Source organism: Carcharodon carcharias, chromosome 35, assembly GCF_017639515.1.
Source record: "Carcharodon carcharias isolate sCarCar2 chromosome 35, sCarCar2.pri, whole genome shotgun sequence".
In the NCBI taxonomy this organism is placed as follows: Eukaryota; Metazoa; Chordata; class Chondrichthyes; order Lamniformes; family Lamnidae; genus Carcharodon; species Carcharodon carcharias.
Window position 1 is genome coordinate 2,776,934 of NC_054501.1, and position 15,945 is coordinate 2,792,878.

Below are 15,945 nucleotides of genomic sequence, written 5' to 3' on the forward strand. Positions count from 1 at the left end.
AGTTTACAGAGATTGTGAGGAGTGTAGGGGGCTGGAGGAGGTTACAGAGATAGGGAGGTTTGAAGGGACTTGAGGAGGTTACAGAGATTGGGAGGGTTGTAGGGCCTGGAGGTGGTTACAGAGATAGGTAGGGTTGTAGGGTCTGGAGTTGGTTACAGAGATTGGGAGGGGTGTAGGGTCTGGAGGTGGTTACAGAGATTGGGAGGGGTGTAGTCGCTGGAGGAGGTTACAGAGATAGGGAAGGTTGTAGTGACTGGAGGAGGTTACAGAGATAGGGAGGGGTGTAGGGGCTCGAGTAGTTTACAGAGATAGTGAGGCTTGTTGGGGCTGGAGGAGGTTACAGAGTTAGGGAGGGTTGTAGGTGCTGGAGGAGTTTACAGAGATTGGGAGGAGTGTAGTGTCTGGAGGAGGTTACAGAGATTGGGAGGGGTGTAGGTGTTGGAGGAGGTTACAGAGATAGGGAGTGTTGTAGGGGCTGGAGGAGGTTACAGAGATAGGGAGGGGTGTAGTGGCTGGAGGAGTTTACAGAGATAGGGAGGGCTGTAGGAGCTAGAGGAGGTTACAGAGACACGGAGGGGTGTAGGGGCTGGAGGAGGTTACAGATTTAGGGAGGGGTGTAGGGACTGGAGGAGGTTACAGAGCTAGGGAGGGGTGTCGGAGCTGGAGGAGTTTACAGAAATAGGGAGGGATGTAGAGGCTGGAGGAGTTTACAGAGATCAGGAGGGCTGTAGGAGCTGGAGGAGCTTACAGAGATAGGGAGGGGGGTAGGGGCTGGAGGAGTTTACAGAGATAGGGAGGGGTGTAGGGGCTGGAGGAGTTTACAGAGATAGTGAGGTGTGTAGGGGCTGGAGGAGGTTACAGAGATAGCGAGGGGTGTAGTGCTGGAGGAGGTTACAGAGATAGGGAGGGATGTAATGGCTGGAGGAGGTTACAGAGATAGGGTGGTTTGTAGGGGCTGGAGGAGGTTACAGAGATAGGGAGGGGTGTAGGTGTTGGAGGAGGTTACAGAGATAGGGAGTGTTGTAGGGGCTGGAGGAGGTTACAGAGATAGGGTGGGTTGTAGGGGCTGGAGGAGGTTACAGAGATAGGGTGGGTTGTAGGGGCTGGAGGAGGTGACATAGATAGGGAGGGGTGTTGGGGCTGGAGGAGGTTACAAAGATAGGGAGGGCAGTAGGAGCTGGAGAAGGTTACAGAGATAGGGTGGGTTGTAGGGGCTGGAGGGGGTTAAAGAGATTGGGAGGGCTGTAGGGGCTGGAGGAGTTTACACCGATAGGGAGGGGTGTAGAGGCTGGAGGAGGTTATATAGATAGGGATTGTTGTAGGGGCTGGAGGAAGTTACAGAGATAGGGCGGGTTTTTATGGCTGGAGGATGTTACAGAGTTAGGGAGTGTTGTAGGAGCTGGAGGAGGTTAGAGAGATAGGGAGGGCTGTAGGGTCTGGAGGTGTTTACAGAGATAGGGAGGGGTGTAGGGACTGGAGGAGTTTACAGAGATAGTGAGGTGTGTAGTGGCTGGAGGAGGTTACAGAGATAGCGAGGGGTGTAGTGCTGGAGGAGGTTACTTAGATAGGGAGGGGTGTAGGGGCTGGAGCAGGTTACAGAGATAGGGAGGGGTGTAATGGCTGGAGGAGGTTACAGAGATAGGGTGGTTTGTAGGGGCTGGAGGAGGTTACAGAGATAGGGAGGGGTGTAGGTGTTGGAGGAGGTTACAGAGATAGGGAGTGTTGTAGGGGCTGGAGGAGGTTACAGAGATAGGGTGGGTTGTAGGGGCTGGAGGAGGTTACAGAGATAGGGTGGGTTGTAGTGGCTGGAGGAGGTGACATAGATAGGGAGGGGTGTTGGGGCTGGAGGAGGTTACAAAGATAGGGAGGGCAGTAGGAGCTGGAGAAGGTTACAGAGATAGGGTGGGTTGTAGGGGCTGGAGGGGCTTAATGAGATTGGGAGGGCTGTAGGGGCTGGAGGAGTTTACACCGATAGGGAGGGGTGTAGAGGCTGTAGGAGGTTATAGAGATAGGGTTTGTTGTAGGGGCTGGAGGAAGTTACAGAGATAGGGCGGGTTTTAGTGGCTGGAGGATGTTACAGAGTTAGGGAGTGTTGTAGGAGCTGGAGGAGGTTAGAGAGATAGGGAGGGCTGTAGGGTCTGGATGTGTTTACAGAGATAGGGAGGGGTGTAGGGACTGGAGGAGTTTACAGAGATAGTGAGGTGTGTAGGGGCTGGAGGAGGTTACAGAGATAGCGAGGGGTGTAGTGCTGGAGGAGGTTACAGAGATAGGGAGGGGTGTAGGGGTTGGAGCAGGTTACAGAGATAGGGAGGGGTGTAATGGCTGGAGGAGGTTACAGAGATAGGGTGGTTTGTAGGGGCTGGAGGAGGTTACAGAGATAGGGAGGGGTGTAGGTGTTGGAGGAGGTTACAGAGATAGGGATTGTTGTAGGGGCTGGAGGAGGTTACAGAGATAGGGTGGGTTGTAGGGGCTGGAGGAGGTTACAGAGATAGGGAGGGTTGTAGGGGCTGGAGGAGGTTACAGAGATAGGGTGGGTTGTAGGGGCTGGAGGAGGTGACATAGATAGGGAGGGGTGTTGGGGCTGGAGGAGGTTACAAAGATAGGGAGGGCAGTAGGAGCTGGAGAAGGTTACAGAGATAGGGTGGGTTGTAGGGGCTGGAGGGGCTTAATGAGATTGGGAGGGCTGTAGGGGCTGGAGGAGTTTACACCGATAGGGAGGGGTGTAGAGGCTGTAGGAGGTTATATAGATAGGGTTTGTTGTAGGGGCTGGAGGAAGTTACAGAGATAGGGCGGGTTTTAGTGGCTGGAGGATGTTACAGAGTTAGGGAGTGTTGTAGGAGCTGGAGGAGGTTAGAGAGATAGGGAGGGCTGTAGGGTCTGGATGTGTTTACAGAGATAGGGAGGGGTGTAGGGACTGGAGGAGCTTACAGAGATAGGGAATGTTGCATGGGCTGGAGGAGGTTACAGAGATAGTGAGGCTTGTAGGGTCTGGTGGAGGTTAGAGAGATAGGGAGGGGTGTAGCGGCTGGAGGAGGTTACAGAGATAGGGAGGGGTGTAGCGGCTGGAGGAGGTTACAGAGATAGGGAGGGGTGTAGGGGCTCGAGTAGTTTACAGAGATAGTGAGAGTTGTTGGGGCTGGAGGAGGTTACAGAGTTAGGGAGGGTTGTAGGTGCTGGTGGAGTTTACAGAGATTGGGAGGAGTGTAGTGTCTGGAGGAGGTTACAGAGATTGGGAGGGGTGTAGGTGTTGGAGGAGGTTACAGAGATATGGAGTGTTGTCGTGGCTGGAGGAGGTTACAGAGATAGGGAGGGGTGTAGTGGCTGGAGGAGTTTACAGAGATAGGGAGGGCTGTAGGAGCTAGAGGAGGTTACAGAGATAGGGAGGGGTGTAGGGGCTGGAGGAGGTTACAAATTTAGGGAGGGGTGTAGGGACTGGAGGAGGTTACAGAAATAGGGAGGGGTTTAGAGGCTGGAGGAGATTACAGAGATAGGGAGTGGTGTAGGAGCTGGAGGAGTTTACAGAAATAGGGAGGGATGTAGAGGCTGGAGGAGTTTACGGAGATCAGGAGGGCTGTAGGAGCTGGAGGAAGTTACAGAGATAGGGAGGGGGGTAGGGGCTGGAGGAGTTTACAGAGATAGGGAGGGGTGTAGGGGCTGGAGGAGGTTACAGAGATAGGGAGGTGTGTAGGGACTGGAGGAGGTTACAGAGATAGCGAGGGGTGTAGTGCTGGAGGAGGTTACAGAGATAGGGAGGGGTGTAGGGGCTGGAGGAGGTTACAGAGATAGGGAGGGGTGTAATGGCTGGAGGAGGTTACAGAGGTAGGGAGTGTTGTAGGGGCTGGAGGAGGTTACAGTGATAGGGAGGGGTGTAGGGGCTGGAGGAGGTTACAGAGATAGGGAGTGTTGTAGGGGCTGGAGGAGGTTACAGAGATAGGGAGGGGTGTAGTGGCTGGAGGAGTTTACAGAGATAGGGAGGGCTGTAGGAGCTAGAGGAGGTTACAGAGACACGGAGGGGTGTAGGGGCTGGAGGAGGTTACAGATTTAGGGAGGGGTGTAGGGACTGGAGGAGGTTACAGAGCTAGGGAGGGGTGTCGGAGCTGGAGGAGTTTACAGAAATAGGGAGGGATGTAGAGGCTGGAGGAGTTTACAGAGATCAGGAGGGCTGTAGGAGCTGGAGGAGCTTACAGAGATAGGGAGGGGGGTAGGGGCTGGAGGAGTTTACAGAGATAGGGAGGGGTGTAGGGGCTGGAGGAGTTTACAGAGATAGTGAGGTGTGTAGGGGCTGGAGGAGGTTACAGAGATAGCGAGGGGTGTAGTGCTGGAGGAGGTTACAGAGATAGGGAGGGATGTAATGGCTGGAGGAGGTTACAGAGATAGGGTGGTTTGTAGGGGCTGGAGGAGGTTACAGAGATAGGGAGGGGTGTAGGTGTTGGAGGAGGTTACAGAGATAGGGAGTGTTGTAGGGGCTGGAGGAGGTTACAGAGATAGGGTGGGTTGTAGGGGCTGGAGGAGGTTACAGAGATAGGGTGGGTTGTAGGGGCTGGAGGAGGTGACATAGATAGGGAGGGGTGTTGGGGCTGGAGGAGGTTACAAAGATAGGGAGGGCAGTAGGAGCTGGAGAAGGTTACAGAGATAGGGTGGGTTGTAGGGGCTGGAGGGGGTTAAAGAGATTGGGAGGGCTGTAGGGGCTGGAGGAGTTTACACCGATAGGGAGGGGTGTAGAGGCTGGAGGAGGTTATATAGATAGGGATTGTTGTAGGGGCTGGAGGAAGTTACAGAGATAGGGCGGGTTTTTATGGCTGGAGGATGTTACAGAGTTAGGGAGTGTTGTAGGAGCTGGAGGAGGTTAGAGAGATAGGGAGGGCTGTAGGGTCTGGAGGTGTTTACAGAAATAGGGAGGGGTGTAGGGACTGGAGGAGTTTACAGAGATAGTGAGGTGTGTAGTGGCTGGAGGAGGTTACAGAGATAGCGAGGGGTGTAGTGCTGGAGGAGGTTACTTAGATAGGGAGGGGTGTAGGGGCTGGAGCAGGTTACAGAGATAGGGAGGGGTGTAATGGCTGGAGGAGGTTACAGAGATAGGGTGGTTTGTAGGGGCTGGAGGAGGTTACAGAGATAGGGAGGGGTGTAGGTGTTGGAGGAGGTTACAGAGATAGGGAGTGTTGTAGGGGCTGGAGGAGGTTACAGAGATAGGGTGGGTTGTAGGGGCTGGAGGAGGTTACAGAGATAGGGTGGGTTGTAGTGGCTGGAGGAGGTGACATAGATAGGGAGGGGTGTTGGGGCTGGAGGAGGTTACAAAGATAGGGAGGGCAGTAGGAGCTGGAGAAGGTTACAGAGATAGGGTGGGTTGTAGGGGCTGGAGGGGCTTAATGAGATTGGGAGGGCTGTAGGGGCTGGAGGAGTTTACACCGATAGGGAGGGGTGTAGAGGCTGTAGGAGGTTATAGAGATAGGGTTTGTTGTAGGGGCTGGAGGAAGTTACAGAGATAGGGCGGGTTTTAGTGGCTGGAGGATGTTACAGAGTTAGGGAGTGTTGTAGGAGCTGGAGGAGGTTAGAGAGATAGGGAGGGCTGTAGGGTCTGGATGTGTTTACAGAGATAGGGAGGGGTGTAGGGACTGGAGGAGTTTACAGAGATAGTGAGGTGTGTAGGGGCTGGAGGAGGTTACAGAGATAGCGAGGGGTGTAGTGCTGGAGGAGGTTACAGAGATAGGGAGGGGTGTAGGGGTTGGAGCAGGTTACAGAGATAGGGAGGGGTGTAATGGCTGGAGGAGGTTACAGAGATAGGGTGGTTTGTAGGGGCTGGAGGAGGTTACAGAGATAGGGAGGGGTGTAGGTGTTGGAGGAGGTTACAGAGATAGGGATTGTTGTAGGGGCTGGAGGAGGTTACAGAGATAGGGTGGGTTGTAGGGGCTGGAGGAGGTTACAGAGATAGGGAGGGTTGTAGGGGCTGGAGGAGGTTACAGAGATAGGGTGGGTTGTAGGGGCTGGAGGAGGTGACATAGATAGGGAGGGGTGTTGGGGCTGGAGGAGGTTACAAAGATAGGGAGGGCAGTAGGAGCTGGAGAAGGTTACAGAGATAGGGTGGGTTGTAGGGGCTGGAGGGGCTTAATGAGATTGGGAGGGCTGTAGGGGCTGGAGGAGTTTACACCGATAGGGAGGGGTGTAGAGGCTGTAGGAGGTTATATAGATAGGGTTTGTTGTAGGGGCTGGAGGAAGTTACAGAGATAGGGCGGGTTTTAGTGGCTGGAGGATGTTACAGAGTTAGGGAGTGTTGTAGGAGCTGGAGGAGGTTAGAGAGATAGGGAGGGCTGTAGGGTCTGGATGTGTTTACAGAGATAGGGAGGGGTGTAGGGACTGGAGGAGCTTACAGAGATAGGGAATGTTGCATGGGCTGGAGGAGGTTACAGAGATAGTGAGGCTTGTAGGGTCTGGTGGAGGTTAGAGAGATAGGGAGGGGTGTAGCGGCTGGAGGAGGTTACAGAGATAGGGAGGGGTGTAGCGGCTGGAGGAGGTTACAGAGATAGGGAGGGGTGTAGGGGCTCGAGTAGTTTACAGAGATAGTGAGAGTTGTTGGGGCTGGAGGAGGTTACAGAGTTAGGGAGGGTTGTAGGTGCTGGTGGAGTTTACAGAGATTGGGAGGAGTGTAGTGTCTGGAGGAGGTTACAGAGATTGGGAGGGGTGTAGGTGTTGGAGGAGGTTACAGAGATATGGAGTGTTGTCGTGGCTGGAGGAGGTTACAGAGATAGGGAGGGGTGTAGTGGCTGGAGGAGTTTACAGAGATAGGGAGGGCTGTAGGAGCTAGAGGAGGTTACAGAGATAGGGAGGGGTGTAGGGGCTGGAGGAGGTTACAAATTTAGGGAGGGGTGTAGGGACTGGAGGAGGTTACAGAAATAGGGAGGGGTTTAGAGGCTGGAGGAGATTACAGAGATAGGGAGTGGTGTAGGAGCTGGAGGAGTTTACAGAAATAGGGAGGGATGTAGAGGCTGGAGGAGTTTACGGAGATCAGGAGGGCTGTAGGAGCTGGAGGAAGTTACAGAGATAGGGAGGGGGGTAGGGGCTGGAGGAGTTTACAGAGATAGGGAGGGGTGTAGGGGCTGGAGGAGTTTACAGAGATAGGGAGGTGTGTAGGGGCTGGAGGAGGTTACAGAGATAGCGAGGGGTGTAGTGCTGGAGGAGGTTACAGAGATAGGGAGGGGTGTAGGGGCTGGAGGAGGTTACAGAGATAGGGAGGGGTGTAATGGCTGGAGGAGGTTACAGAGGTAGGGAGTGTTGTAGGGGCTGGAGGAGGTTACAGTGATAGGGAGGGGTGTAGGGGCTGGAGGAGGTTACAGAGATAGGGAGGGTTGTAGGGCCTGGAGGAGGTGACATAGACAGGGAGGGGTGTTGGGGCTGGAGGAGGTTACAAAGATAGGGAGGGCAGTAGGAGCTGGAGAAGGTTACAGAGATAGGGAGGGTTGTAGGGGCTGGAGGGATTTAAAGAGATTGGGTGGGTTGTAGGGGCTGGAGGAGTTTACACAGATAGGGAGGGGTGTAGAGGCTGGAGGAGGTTAGAGAGAAAGGGAGGGTTGTAGGGTCTGGAGGTGGTTACAGAGATAGGGAGTGTTGTAGGAGCTGGATGAGGTTAGAGAGATAGGGAGGGCTGTAGGGTCTGGAGGTGTTTACAGAGATAGGGATGGGTGTACGAGCTGTAGGATGTTACAAAGTTAGGGAGGGGTGTACGAGTTGGAGGAGGTTACAGAGATAGGGAGGGGTGAAGGGGCTGGAGGAGGTTACTGAGATAGGGAGGGTTGTAGGGGCTGGATGAGGTTACAGAGATAGGGAGGTTTGTAGGGACTGGAGGAGCTTACAGAGTTAGGGAATGTTGTAGGGGCTGGAAGAGTTTACAGAGATAGGGAGCTTTGTAGGGTCTGGAGGAGTTTACAGAGATTGGGAGGAGTGTAGGGTCTGGAGGAGGTTACAGAGCTTTTGAGGGGTGTAGGGGGCTGGAAGAGGTAACAGAGATAGGGATGGTTGTAGGGTCTGTAGGAGGTTACAGAGATTGGGAGGGGTGTAGTGGCTGGAGGAGGTTACAGAGATAGGGAGGGTGGTAGGGACTGGAGGATGTTACAGAGATAGGGAGCGTTGTAGTGGCTGGTGGAGGTTAGAGAGATAGGGAGGGGTGTAGGGGCTGGAGGAGGTTACAGAGATAGGGAGGGGTGTAGGGGCTGGAGGAGTTTACAGAGATAGTGAGGGTTGTGGGTCTGGAGGAGGTTAAAGAGATAGGGAGGGTTGTAGGGACTGGAGGAGGTTACAGAGATAGGGAGGGTTGTAGGGGCTGGAGGAGGTTATAGAGATAGGGAGGGTTGTAGGGGCTGGAGGAGGTTACAGAGACAGGGAGATTTGTAGGGGCTGGAGTAAGTTACTGAGACGGGGAGCGTTGTAGGGGCTGGAGGAGGTAACAGAGATAGGGAGGGGTGTAGGGGCTGGAGGAGGTTAGAGAGATAGGGAGGGTGTAGGGGCTGGAGGAGGTTACAGAGATAGGGAGTGGTGTATGGGCTGGAGCCGTTTACAGAGATATTGAGGGTTGTTGGGTCTGGATGAGTTTACAGAGATAGGGAGTGTTGTAGGGGCTGGAGGAGGTTCCAGTGATAGGGAGGGTGGTAGGGGCTGGAGGAGGTTACAGAGATAGGGAGGGTGTAGGGGCTGGAGGAGGTTACAGAGGTAGCGAGGGGTGTAGGGGTTGGAGCAGTTTACAGAGATAGTGAGGCTTGTTGGTGCTGGAGGAGGTTACAGAGGTAGGGAGGTTTGTAGGGGCTGGAGGAGTTTACAGAGATTGGGAAGAGTGTAGTGTCTGGAGGAGGTTACAGAGATAGGGATTGTTGTGGAGGCTGATGGAGTTTACAGAAATAGTGAGGATTGTAAGGGCTGGAGTTGGTTACAGAGATAGGGAGGGGTGTAGGGGCTGGAGGAGGTTACAGAGATTGGTAGGGGTGTAGGGGCTGGAGGAGGTTACAGAGATAGGGAGGGTTGTATGGACTGGAGGAGGTTACAGAGATAGGGAGTGTTGTAGGGGCTGGTGGAGGTTAATGAGATAGGGAGGGGTGTAGTGGCTGGCGGAGGTTACAGAGATAGGGAAGGGTGTAGGGGCTGCAGGAGTTTACAGAGATAGGGAGGGTTATAGGGGCTGGAGGATGTTACAGAGATAGGGAGAGTTGTAGGGGCTGGAGGAGGGTACAGAGATAGGGAGGAGAGTAGGGGTTGGAGGAGATTACAGAGATAGGGAGTGTTGTAGGGGCTCGAGGAGGTTACAGAGATAGGGTGGGTTGTAGGGGCTGGAGGAGGTTACAGAGATAGGGAGCGGTGTAGTGGCTGGAGGAGTTTACAGAGATAGGGAGGGCTGTAGGAGCTAGAGGAGGTTACAGAGATAGGGAGGGGTGTAGGGGCTGGAGGAGGTTACAAATTTAGGGAGGGGTGTAGGGACTGGAGGAGGTTACAGAAATAGGGAGGGGTTTAGAGGCTGGAGGAGATTACAGAGATAGGGAGTGGTGTAGGAGCTGGAGGAGTTTACAGAAATAGGGAGGGATGTAGAGGCTGGAGGAGTTTACGGAGATCAGGAGGGCTGTAGGAGCTGGAGGAAGTTACAGAGATAGGGAGGGGGGTAGGGGCTGGAGGAGTTTACAGAGATAGGGAGGGGTGTAGGGGCTGGAGGAGTTTACAGAGATAGGGAGGTGTGTAGGGGCTGGAGGAGGTTACAGAGATAGCGAGGGGTGTAGTGCTGGAGGAGGTTACAGAGATAGGGAGGGGTGTAGGGGCTGGAGGAGGTTACAGAGATAGGGAGGGGTGTAATGGCTGGAGGAGGTTACAGAGGTAGGGAGTGTTGTAGGGGCTGGAGGAGGTTACAGTGATAGGGAGGGGTGTAGGGGCTGGAGGAGGTTACAGAGATAGGGAGGGTTGTAGGGCCTGGAGGAGGTGACATAGACAGGGAGGGGTGTTGGGGCTGGAGGAGGTTACAAAGATAGGGAGGGCAGTAGGAGCTGGAGAAGGTTACAGAGATAGGGAGGGTTGTAGGGGCTGGAGGGATTTAAAGAGATTGGGTGGGTTGTAGGGGCTGGAGGAGTTTACACAGATAGGGAGGGGTGTAGAGGCTGGAGGAGGTTAGAGAGAAAGGGAGGGTTGTAGGGTCTGGAGGTGGTTACAGAGATAGGGAGTGTTGTAGGAGCTGGATGAGGTTAGAGAGATAGGGAGGGCTGTAGGGTCTGGAGGTGTTTACAGAGATAGGGATGGGTGTACGAGCTGTAGGATGTTACAAAGTTAGGGAGGGGTGTACGAGTTGGAGGAGGTTACAGAGATAGGGAGGGGTGAAGGGGCTGGAGGAGGTTACTGAGATAGGGAGGGTTGTAGGGGCTGGATGAGGTTACAGAGATAGGGAGGTTTGTAGGGACTGGAGGAGCTTACAGAGTTAGGGAATGTTGTAGGGGCTGGAAGAGTTTACAGAGATAGGGAGCTTTGTAGGGTCTGGAGGAGTTTACAGAGATTGGGAGGAGTGTAGGGTCTGGAGGAGGTTACAGAGCTTTTGAGGGGTGTAGGGGGCTGGAAGAGGTTACAGAGATAGGGAGGGTTGTAGGGTCTGTAGGAGGTTACAGAGATTGGGAGGGGTGTAGTGGCTGGAGGAGGTTACAGAGATAGGGAGGGTGGTAGGGACTGGAGGATGTTACAGAGATAGGGAGCGTTGTAGTGGCTGGTGGAGGTTAGAGAGATAGGGAGGGGTGTAGGGGCTGGAGGAGGTTACAGAGATAGGGAGGGGTGTAGGGGCTGGAGGAGTTTACAGAGATAGTGAGGGTTGTGGGTCTGGAGGAGGTTAAAGAGATAGGGAGGGTTGTAGGGACTGGAGGAGGTTACAGAGATAGGGAGGGTTGTAGGGGCTGGAGGAGGTTATAGAGATAGGGAGGGTTGTAGGGGCTGGAGGAGGTTACAGAGACAGGGAGATTTGTAGGGGCTGGAGTAAGTTACTGAGACGGGGAGCGTTGTAGGGGCTGGAGGAGGTAACAGAGATAGGGAGGGGTGTAGGGGCTGGAGGAGGTTAGAGAGATAGGGAGGGTGTAGGGGCTGGAGGAGGTTACAGAGATAGGGAGTGGTGTATGGGCTGGAGCCGTTTACAGAGATATTGAGGGTTGTTGGGTCTGGATGAGTTTACAGAGATAGGGAGTGTTGTAGGGGCTGGAGGAGGTTCCAGTGATAGGGAGGGTGGTAGGGGCTGGAGGAGGTTACAGAGATAGGGAGGGTGTAGGGGCTGGAGGAGGTTACAGAGGTAGCGAGGGGTGTAGGGGTTGGAGCAGTTTACAGAGATAGTGAGGCTTGTTGGTGCTGGAGGAGGTTACAGAGGTAGGGAGGTTTGTAGGGGCTGGAGGAGTTTACAGAGATTGGGAAGAGTGTAGTGTCTGGAGGAGGTTACAGAGATAGGGATTGTTGTGGAGGCTGATGGAGTTTACAGAAATAGTGAGGATTGTAAGGGCTGGAGTTGGTTACAGAGATTGGGAGGGGTGTAGGGGCTGGAGGAGGTTACAGAGATTGGTAGGGGTGTAGGGGCTGGAGGAGGTTACAGAGATAGGGAGGGTTGTATGGACTGGAGGAGGTTACAGAGATAGGGAGTGTTGTAGGGGCTGGTGGAGGTTAATGAGATAGGGAGGGGTGTAGTGGCTGGCGGAGGTTACAGAGATAGGGAAGGGTGTAGGGGCTGCAGGAGTTTACAGAGATAGGGAGGGTTATAGGGGCTGGAGGATGTTACAGAGATAGGGAGAGTTGTAGGGGCTGGAGGAGGGTACAGAGATAGGGAGGAGAGTAGGGGTTGGAGGAGATTACAGAGATAGGGAGTGTTGTAGGGGCTCGAGGAGGTTACAGAGATAGGGTGGGTTGTAGGGGCTGGAGGAGGTTACAGAGATAGGGAGCGGTGTAGGTGTTGGAGGAGTTTACAGAGATAGGGAGTGTTGTAGGGGCTCGAGGAGGTTACAGAGATAGGGTGGGTTGTAGGGGCTGGAGGAGGTTACAGAGATAGGGAGGGGTGTAGGTGCTGGAGGAGGTTACAGAGATAGGGTGGGTTGTAGGGGCTGGAGGAGGTGACAGAGATAGGGAGGGGTGTTGGGGCTGGAGGAGGTTACAAAGATAGGGAGGGCAGTAGGAGCTGGAGAAGGTTACAGAGATAGGGAGGGTTGTAGGGGCTGGAGGGTGTTAAAGAGATTGGGAGGGTTGTAGGGGCTGGAGGAGTTCACACAGATAGGGAGGGGTGTAGAGGCTGTAGGAGGTTACAGAGATAGGGAGGGTTGTCGGAGCTGGAGGAGGTTACAGAGATAGGGAGTGCTGTGGGGTCTGGAGGTGTTTACAGAGATAGGGAGGGGTGTAGGGGCTGGAGGAGGTTACAGAGATAGGGAGGGCTGTGGGGTCTGGAGGTGTTTACAGAGATAGGGAGGGGTGTAGGTACTGGAGGAGGTTACAGATATAGGGAGGCTTGTAGTGGCTGGAGGATGTTACATAGAAAGGGAGGGTTGTAGGGGCTGCCAGAGGTTACAGAGCTAGGGATGGGTGTAGGGGCTGGCGGAGGTTACAGAGATAGGGAGGGGTGTAGGGACTGGAACAGGTTACCTAGATAGGGAGGGTTGTAGGTGCTGGCGGAGGTTACAGAGATAGGGAGGGGTGTAGGGGCTGGAGGAGTTTACAGAGATAGTGAGGGTTGTGGGTCTGGAGGAGGTTAAAGAGATAGGGAGGGTTGTAGGGACTGGAGGAGGTTACAGAGATAGGGAGGGTTGTAGGGGCTGGAGGAGGTTATAGAGATAGGGAGGGTTGTAGGGGCTGGAGGAGGTTACAGAGACAGGGAGATTTGTAGGGGCTGGAGGAGGTTACTGAGACGGGGAGCGTTGTAGGGGCTGGAGGAGGTAACAGAGATAGGGAGGGGTGTAGGGGCTGGAGGAGGTTAGAGAGATAGGGAGGGTGTAGGGGCTGGAGGAGGTTACAGAGATAGGGAGTGGTGTATGGGCTGGAGCAGTTTACAGAGATATTGAGGGTTGTTGGGTCTGGATGAGTTTACAGAGATAGGGAGTGTTGTAGGGGCTGGAGGAGGTTCCAGTGATAGGGAGGGTGGTAGGGGCTGGAGGAGGTTACAGAGATAGGGAGGGTGTAGGGGCTGGAGGAGGTTACAGAGGTAGCGAGGGGTGTAGGGGTTGGAGCAGTTTACAGAGATAGTGAGGGTTGTTGGGGCTGGATGAGGTTACAGAGGTAGGGAGGTTTGTAGGGGCTGGAGGAGTTCACAGAGATTGGGAGGATTGTAGTGTCTGGAGGAGGTTACAGAGATAGGGATTGTTGTGGAGGCTGATGGAGTTTACAGAAATAGTGAGGATTGTAAGGGCTGGAGTTGGTTACAGAGATTGGGAGGGGTGTAGGGGCTGGAGGAGGTTACAGAGATTGGTAGGGGTGTAGGGGCTGGAGGAGGTTACAGAGATAGGGAGGGTTGTATGGACTGGAGGAGGTTACAGAGATTGGGAGTGTTGTAGGGGCTGGTGGAGGTTAATGAGATAGGGAGGGGTGTAATGGCTGGCGGAGGTTACAGAGATAGGGAAGGGTGTAGGGGCTGCAGGAGTTTACAGAGATAGGGAGGGTTATAGGGGCTGGAGGATGTTACAGAGATAGGGAGAGTTGTAGGGGCTGGAGGAGGGTACAGAGATAGGGAGGAGAGTAGGGGTTGGAGGAGATTACAGAGATAGGGAGTGTTGTAGGGGCTCGAGGAGGTTACAGAGATAGGGTGGGTTGTAGGGGCTGGAGGAGGTTACAGAGATAGGGAGCGGTGTAGGTGTTGGAGGAGTTTACAGAGATAGGGAGTGTTGTAGGGGCTCGAGGAGGTTACAGAGATAGGGTGGGTTGTAGGGGCTGGAGGAGGTTACAGAGATAGGGAGGGGTGTAGGTGCTGGAGGAGGTTACAGAGATAGGGTGGGTTGTAGGGGCTGGAGGAGGTGACAGAGATAGGGAGGGGTGTTGGGGCTGGAGGAGGTTACAAAGATAGGGAGGGCAGTAGGAGCTGGAGAAGGTTACAGAGATATGGAGGCTTGTAGGGGCTGGAGGGTGTTAAAGAGATTGGGAGGGTTGTAGTGGCTGGAGGAGTTCACACAGATAGGGAGGGGTGTAGAGGCTGGAGGAGGTTACAGAGATAGGGAGTGCTGTGGGGTCTGGAGGTGTTTACAGAGATAGGGAGGGGTGTAGGGGCTGGAGGAGGTTACAGAGATAGGGAGGGCTGTGGGGTCTGAAGGTGTTTACAGAGATAGGGAGGGGTGTAGGTACTGGAGGAGGTTACAGATATAGGGAGGCTTGTAGTGGCTGGAGGATGTTACATAGAAAGGGAGGGTTGTAGGGGCTGCCAGAGGTTACAGAGCTAAGGATGGGTGTAGGGGCTGGCGGAGGTTACAGAGATAGGGAGGGGTGTAGGGACTGGAACAGGTTACCTAAATAGGGAGGGTTGTAGGTGCTGGCGGAGGTTACAGAGATAGGGAGGGCTGTAGATGCTGGAGGAGTTTATAGAGATAGGGAGGGGTGTAGGCGCTGGAGGAGGTTACAGAGACAAGGAGATTTGTAGGGGCTGGAGGAGGTTACAGAGATAGGAGGGGTGTAGGGGCTGGAGGAGTTAACAGAGATAGGGAGGGTTGTAGGGACTGGAGGAGCTTGCAGAGATAGGGAATGTTGTAGGGGCTGGAGGAGGTTACAGAGATAGGGAGGGTTGTAGGGGCTGGAGGAGTTTACAGAGATCGGGAGGAGTGTAGGGTCTGGAGGAGGTTACAGAGATTGGGAGGGGTCTAGGGGGCTGGAGGAGGTTACAGAGATAGGGAGGTTTGTAGGGACTTGAGGAGGTTACAGAGATAGGGAGTGTTGTAGGGGCTGGAGGACGGTCCAGAGATAGGGAGGGTTGTAGGGGCTGGAGGAGTTTACAGAGATAGGGAGGGTTGTAGGGTCTGGAGGTGGTTGCAGAGATTGGGAGGGGTGTAGGGGCTGCAGGAGGTTACAGAGATTTGGAGTGGTGTAGTGGCTGGAGGAGGTTACAGAGATAGGGAAGGTTGTAGGGACTAGAGGATGTTACAGAGATAGGGATGTTTTTAGGGGCTGGTGGAGGTTAGAGAGATAGGGACGGGTGTAGGGGCTGGAGGAGTTTACAGAGATAGTGAGGTTTGTTGGGGCTGGAGGAGGTTACAGAGATAGGGAGGTTTGTAGGGACTGGAGGAGGTTACAGAGATAGGGAATGTTGTAGGTGCTGGAGGAGGTTACAGAGGTAGGGAGGGGTGTAGGTGCTGGAGGAGTTTACAGAGATAGAAAGTGTTGTAGGGTCTGGAGGAGGTTACAGAGATAGGGAGGTTTGTAGGGACTTGAGGAGGCTACAGAGATAGAGAGGGTTGTAGGGGCTGGAGGAGGTTACAGAGATAGGGAGGGTTGTAGTGGCTGGTGGAGTTTATAGACATAGGGAGGGGTGTAGGGGCTGGAGGAGGTTACAGAGATAGGGAGGGTTGTAGGGGCTGGAGGACTTTACAGAGATAGTGAGTGTTGTTGGGGCTGGAGGTGATTACAGAGATAGGGAGGGTTGTGGAGACTGGAGGAGCTTACAGAGATAGGGAATGTTGTAGGAGCTGGAGAAGGTTACAGTGATAGGGAGGGTTGTAGGGACTTGAGGATGTTACAGAGATAAGGAGTCTTGTAGGGGCTGGAGGATGTTCCAGAGATAGGGAGGGTTGTAGGGGCTGGAGGAGGTTACAGAGATAGGGAGGGTGTAGGGGCTGGAGGAGGTTACAGAGATAGGGAGTGGTGTAGGGGCTGGAGCAGTTTACAGAGATATTGAGGGTTTTTGGGGCTGGATGAGGTTACAGAGATAGGGAGTGTTGTAGGGGCTGGAGGAGGTTCCAGAGTTAGGGAGGGTTGTAGGGGCTGGAGGAGGTTACAGAGATA